The 6,845-nt window shown below is 42.7% G+C and overlaps 1 long non-coding RNA gene across 1 annotated transcript in view; it reads right to left on the minus strand.

Annotated features, from left to right (window-relative positions):
• The window catches only part of LOC124525386 (uncharacterized), a 57,967-nt gene extending 55,709 nt beyond the window's left edge, over positions 1 to 2,258 (minus strand). Inside the window, exon 1 of the long non-coding RNA XR_006965492.1 lies at positions 2,101 to 2,258. This is a non-coding gene — a long non-coding RNA (uncharacterized LOC124525386). The remainder of the gene's footprint in view (positions 1 to 2,100) is intronic.
• Positions 2,259 to 6,845: the final 4,587 nt, after the last annotated feature.

Below are 6,845 nucleotides of genomic sequence, written 5' to 3' on the forward strand. Positions count from 1 at the left end.
CCTCAGCCCCATAGAACCCCATCTCTGTCCCTTCTCACACACCTGCCTCTTCCCTTTGTCCTTCTCTACCATCAGAGAACTCACAGAGACACACATGCAAATGTTCACAACAGGTTCTTATTCATCACTATGCATGTACCCTGTTTGTGCATGGCTTGGTCTCTACATAGTGGGCCATTTCTTAGTGACTAGACCTTGGAAAATTCACAGATATTTGAAGTCTCTGGCCCCACTCTAAAGTTCTGGCTGCCCTGGTCATCACTTGAAGTGGTAAGTTTCTCTACTCTCTCTTGGTCTTGCTCGGGCTCATTTTGATTCAACTTTTCATTCAGCCTGTGATAATGGCTAAATAAAGGAATGAGAACTTTGGGAGAGGTTTTGTTTCTTAAACTTCCATGAAAGTGTCTTTTAACATTCATAGTTATCTTGACCATCTGCAAAGACAATAGGGTGAGCACAGAGGGGCATTAATTTAGGGGGAAGAAGATGAAGGGTGGAAGAGAATGGGGGCTTCAGAAGGGAGAGGTTGAGGAGGGTGTGTGTGCCAGGCAAGGGCAGGGAAGGAGTCTAGGGGGCAGGGAATAAACAGAGATGAGGAGGATCTTGGGTAGAGTCATCTCACTTTGCCACTGCCTCTGGACATGGGTTTACAGGTGGTCCTCTTTTTCCTCCCTTTGATGCTTAGAGTCAGTTGTTCTATAACTCTACTAGGAGCTTGTGGTTCACAGGTCACCTTCCCCATGCCAAAAATTCCCAGTGGTCTTATGCCAAGCCTCATGACCTGCCTATATATGACTTTTCATAGGATAATGAGGGGCCACACTCTTCAGCTTTGTTTCATCTACAAGGCTCCCCTCCAGCCAATGGTGGTGCCAGAGGCTTAGACATCACAGAATACCATGCTGACAAAACTGTGAGGAGGGAACATGCTGGAAAGGCCAAGATGCTGGGGTGGCAGAAAGGGGGAATTTTCTTAGCACCCTTTAAGAGTCTTCCAAACTGACCTGTCACCTTCCTCATCTTTGTATGTCAATTTTGGTGGGTCATATGGCAAGTAGGGTGTCTCCTCCAAACTTTTTCCCACAGCCACCCTATTCAGTGATGCATTATGTTCTCTCCCACCCTTCACCATTGCCAAGTTGGTTTTTTTTAAGTTTTATTTACTTTTATTTAAGTAATACCTACACCCAACATAGGGCTCAAACTCAATACCCCAAGATCAAGAGTTGCATCCTCTTCCGAGATAGCCAGGTGCCCCCCCAACACCAAATTGTATTTTTTTGTTTTACCTTCAATCCATCCATGATAATGTGACCATATTTAAGTCTATGCAGAGATGTAAATGATTTCATTTCCCTCCTACAAACTCCTCCACATACCTTGAAGATCATTCAATTCTTTTTTTTAATGTTTTTATTATTTATTTGTAAGAGAGCAACGGGGGGGGGAGGAAGGGGTAGAGAAAGAGGGAAACACAGAATCTGAAGCAGACTTCAGGCTGTGAGCTGTCAGCACAGAGCCCGACTTGGGGCTCGAAATAACAAGCCTCGTGATCATGACCTGAACCAAAGTCAGACGCTTAACCGACTGAGCCATCCAGGCACCCCAAAGATCATTCAACTCTTGCCTACTACTAGGTATCATTTTTTATCCCACATCCTTTTACCAGTGACCACATATCTCTCCTAAGTTTTCCTTTTTCCAATCTGAAATCACTGTCTTCAGGCTATCAAGACTTCACTGAATAAACTTACTCTGTTGGGGATCCTAGGGTCTTGTTTCAAATCTAGGAGTCTTGCTTATCTCAGTAGGTGTACTACTCAGGCTTAACTTTTAATAGCGTATGGGGGATGAGGCAGAGATACACAGATGCTGCAAGTTTTAATGGGTGTTTGCATGCAAAAAACTACAACCTAAAACTGAGGAATGCATCTAGGAAGGGGCTTGATTTAACCAGAGGCATGTGTGCCTTCTGTAAAAAGCTCTTCTCAACATGATCCTTACCAACAAGACATTTTTATTATTTTATTTTACTGCTGGCATTCTTAGCATCCGAACTCCTTTCCTTCTCCTGTACCCTTCTGGAGAAATAGAACTTACGTGGAATTCTTTCTTATGAACAACTGTAATGAGTTTCCAGCTTCTAGGTGGAGACAACTTGTGACCACTTTTAATTCATTTACCATCTTAGGTGGACAGTCTCTCATTTGGGTTTTGTCCCTGTAGGAAAGAGATTATGGAGTTAACCATGGGCCAGAGTGGCTCTATTAATATCAGACAAAAGAGATTTCAGAGGAAAATATATTATCAAAGTGAAAGAAGTCATTTAATAATAATAAAGTCAATTAATCAAGAGAACAAAAAGTCCTGAACATTTAGCTACCCATAGAAGACCTTCAAATTACATGGAACAAAAACTGATAGAACTGCAAGGAGAAACAGACAAGTACACAATCATAGTCAGATATTTCAATATTCTCTCAATAAATGAAAAAACAAGTAGACAGAAAACCAGTAAAGATAGAGAAAATTTGAACCAAGCTATCAGTTAAATTAACCTAATGACATTTATAGACTAATTTAAATAACATCAGACTTCACATTCTCTTCAAGTCCACATGCGACATTTACCAACATGAATATAATATTCTGGTCATAAAGCAAGTCTCAATAAATTCAGAAGGTTTCAAATCATGTGAAGTTTATTTTCTGGCCACAATAGAATTAAATTTGAAATCAATAAGAAAAATATGTCTGGATAATCCCCAAATATTTGGAAAGTAAATAACATGCCTATAAGTAACTCATGGGACAAAGAAGAAGTCAAGGGGAAATTAGAATATATTTTAAGCAGAATTAAAATGAAAACACAACATAACAGAATTTATGTAATACTGCCAAAGTAGTACTTATAGGGAAATTTACATTACTAAATGCCTATATTGAAGGGAAGAAATGTCTCAAATCAGTGACCTCAGCTTGCTTTTTAAGAATATACAGGGAGCTGGGAAGATGGCGGCGTAGGAGGACGCTGGGCTCACCGCGCGTCCTGCTGATCACTTAGATTCCACCTACACCTGCCTAAATAACCCAGAAAACCGCCAGAGGATTAGCAGAACGGAGTCACCAGACCCAAGCCCAGACGAGAGGCCCACGGAAGAGGGTAGGAAGGGCGGCGAGGCGGTGCGCGCTCCACGGACTGGCGGGAGGGAGCCGGGGCGGAGGGGCGGCTCGCCGGCCAAGCAGAGCCCCCGAGTCTGGCTGGCAAAAGCGGAGGGGCCTGACGGACTGTGTTCCGACAGCAAGCGCGACTTAGCGTCTGGGAGGTCATAAGTTAACAGCTCTGCTCGGAAAGCGGGAAGGCTGGAGGACAAAGGGAGGGTGAGCTGCGGAGCCCCCGGACGACAGAGCTCAGTTTGGCTGGGAACAAAGGCGCTCGCCAGCGCCATCTCCCCCGCCCATCCCCCAGCCAAAATCCCAAAAGGAACCGGCTCCGGCCAGGGAAATTGCTCGCTCCGCGCGAACACCCAACTCTGTGCTTCTGCGGAGCCAAACCTCCGGCAGCGGATCTGACTCCCTCCAGCTGCCACAGGGCTCCTCCTGAAGTGGATCACCTAAGGAGAAGCGAGCTAAGCCTGCCCCCCCTGCCGCCGTGCACCTTGCCTTCCACCCCAGCTAATACGACAGATCGCCAGCATCACAAGCCTGGCAGTGTGCAAGTAGCCCAGACGGGCCACACTACCTCACAGTGAATCCCGCCCCTAGGAGAGGGGAAGAGAAGGCACACACCAGTCTGACTGTGGCCCCAGCGGTGGCCTGGGGGCAGACATCAGGTCGGACTGCGGCCCCGCCCACCAACTCCAGTTATACACCACAGCACAGGGGAAGTGCCCTGCAGGCCCTCAACACACCAGGGACTATCCAAAATGACCAAGCGGAAGAATTCCCCTCAGAAGAATCTCCAGGAAATAACAACAGCTAATGAGCTGATCAAAAAGGATTTAAATAATATAACAGAAAGTGAATTTAGAATAATAGTCATAAAATTAATCGCTGGGCTGGAAAACAGCATACAGGACAGCAGAGAATCTCTTGCTACAGAGATCAAGGGACTAAGGAGCAGTCACGAGGAGCTGAAAAACGCTTTAAAGGAAATGGAAAACAAAATGCAAACCACCACAGCTCGGATGGAAGAGGCAGAGGAGAGAATAGGTGAACTAGAAGATAAAGTTATGGAAAAAGAGGAAGCTGAGAAAAAGAGAGATAAAAAAATCCAGGAGTATGAGGGGAAAATTAGAGAACTAAGTGATACACTAAAAAGAAATAATATACGCATAATTGGTATCCCAGAGGAGGAAGAGAGAGGGAAAGGTGCTGAAGGGGTACTTGAAGAAATTATAGCTGAGAACTTCCCTGAACTGGGGAAGGAAAAAGGCATTGAAATCCAAGAGGCACAGAGAACTCCCTTCAGACGTAACTTGAGTCGATCTTCTGCACGACATATCATAGTGAAACTGGCAAAATACAAGGATAAAGAGAAAATTCTGAAAGCAGCAAGGGGTAAACGTGCCCTCACATATAAAGGGAGACCTATAAGACTCGTGACTGATCTCTCTTTTGAAACTTGGCAGGCCAGAAAGAATTGGCACGAGATTTTCAGGGTGCTAGACAGCAAAAATATGCAGCCGAGAATCCTTTATCCAGCAAGTCTGTCATTTAGAATAGAAGGAGAGATAAAGGTCTTCCCAAACAAACAAAAACTGAAGGAATTTGTCACCACTAAACCAGCCCTACAAGAGATCCTAAGGGGGACCCTGTGAGACAAAGTACCAGAGACATCACTACAAGCATAAAACATACAGACATCACAATGACTCTAAACCCGTATCTTTCTATAATAACACTGAATGTAAATGGATTAAATGCGCCAACCAAAAGACATAGGGTATCAGAATGGATAAAAAAACAAGACCCATCTATTTGCTGTCTACAAGAGACTCATTTTAGACCTGAGGACACCTTTAGATTGAGAGTGAGGGGATGGAGAACTATTTATCATGCTACTGGAAGCCAAAAGAAAGCTGGAGTAGCCATACTTATATCAGACAAACTAGACTTTAAATTAAAGGCTGTAACAAGAGATGAAGAAGGACATTATATAATAGTTACAGGGTCTATCCATCAGGAAGAGCTAACAATTATAAATGTCTATGCGCCGAATACCGGAGCCCCCAAATATATAAAACAATTACTCATAAACAGAAGCAACCTTATTGATAAGAATGTGGTAATTGCAGGGGACTTTAACACCCCACTTACAGAAATGGATAGATCATCTAGACACACGGTCAATAAAGAAACAAGGGCCCTGAATGACACACTGGATCAGATGGACTTGACAGATATATTTAGAACTCTGCATCCCAAAGCAACAGAATATACTTTCTTCTCGAGTGCACATGGAACATTCTCCAAGATAGATCATATACTGGGTCACAAAACAGCCCTTCATAAGTTTACAAGAATTGAAATTATACCATGCATACTTTCAGACCACAATGCTATGAAGCTTGAAATCAACCACAGGAAAAAGTCTGGAAAACCTCCAAAAGCGTGGAGGTTAAAGAACACCCTACTAAAGAATGAGTGGGTCAACCAGGCAATTAGAGAAGAAATCAAAAAATATATGGAAACAAACGAAAATGAAAATACAACAATCCAAATGCTTTGGGATGCAGCGAAGGCAGTCCTGAGAGGAAAATACATTGCAATGCAGGCCTATCTCAAGAAACAAGAAAAATCCCAAATACAAAATCTAACAGCACACCTAAAGGAAATAGAAGCAGAACAGCAAAGGCAGCCTAAACCCAGCAGAAGAAGAGAAATAATAAAGATCAGAGCAGAAATAAACAATATAGAATCTAAAAAAACTGTAGAGCAGATCAACGAAACCAAGAGTTGGTTTTTTGAAAAAATCAACAAAATTGACAAACCTCTAGCCAGGCTTCTCAAAAAGAAAAGGGAGATGACCCAAATAGATAAAATCATGAATGAAAATGGAATTATTACAACCAATCCCTCAGAGATACAAACAATTATCAGGGAATACTATGAAAAATTATATGCCAACAAATTGGACAACCTGGAAGAAATGGACAAATTCCTGAACACCCACACTCTTCCAAAACTCAATCAGGAGGAAATAGAAAGCTTGAACAGACCCATAACCAGCGAAGAAATTGAATCAGTTATCAAAAATCTCCCAACAAATAAGAGTCCAGGACCAGATGGCTTCCCAGGGGAGTTCTACCAGACGTTTAAAGCAGAGATAATACCTATCCTTCTCAAGCTATTCCAAGAAATAGAAAGGGAAGGAAAACTTCCAGACTCATTCTAGGAAGCCAGTATTACTTTGATTCCTAAACCAGACAGAGACCCAGTAAAAAAAGAGAACTACAGGCCAATATCCCTGATGAATATGGATGCCAAAATTCTCAATAAGATACTAGCAAATCGAATTCAACAGCATATAAAAAGAATTATTCACCATGATCAAGTGGGATTCATTCCTGGGATGCAGGGCTGGTTCAACATTCGCAAATCAATCAACGTGATACATCACATTAACAAAAAAAAAGAGAAGAACCATATGATCCTGTCAATCGATGCAGAAAAGGCCTTTGACAAAATCCAGCACCCTTTCTTAATAAAAACCCTTGAGAAAGTCCGGATAGAAGGAACATACTTAAACATCATAAAAGCCATTTATGAAAAGCCCACAGCTAACATCATCCTCAACGGGGAAAAACTGAGAGCTTTTTCCCTGAGATCAGGAACACGACAGG

The sequence above is a fragment of the Lynx rufus genome, unplaced genomic scaffold (assembly GCF_022079265.1).
Source record: "Lynx rufus isolate CCGP_SWC_20201006 ecotype Redwood Valley unplaced genomic scaffold, mLynRuf1.p SCAF_40, whole genome shotgun sequence".
NCBI lineage: Eukaryota > Metazoa > Chordata > Mammalia > Carnivora > Felidae > Lynx > Lynx rufus.